Here is a 379-nt window from a genome sequence, read left to right as displayed (position 1 = left end):
AGTCAACAGAATAAACAGAATAACTCCAGAGAAGCAGTTTTGTCGATCTAATTTAACAAATCCCTCCTGTGTCCTCTTTTTCACCCAGACCTGCTTGCAATGTCCGCTTTCTGCAAACTCACTTTGTCCGATAACCAGCCTGGATACATTGATGATATCGTACATACGCACACCCCGTTAAAATGCATAAAACAATGCCATTTGTGGTAGAAACAGATTCAACAACCTGAAAAATGGATATTTACGTGTGTCTCAACATGTGTCTTACTAAACCAGCTTCGTCAAAATGAAGTCAAATTCAGGACGAAATCTCCGCACTGGTCATTGAAACACCTGTCATTCGGAGCAACCACGCCAATGTTACAAATGATGGCAATAA

This window comes from Haliotis rubra, unplaced genomic scaffold, assembly GCF_003918875.1.
Source record: "Haliotis rubra isolate DU_JTF1 unplaced genomic scaffold, ASM391887v1 Scf35, whole genome shotgun sequence".
Lineage (NCBI taxonomy): Eukaryota > Metazoa > Mollusca > Gastropoda > Lepetellida > Haliotidae > Haliotis > Haliotis rubra.
Note: the sequence above shows the minus strand (reverse complement) of the source record.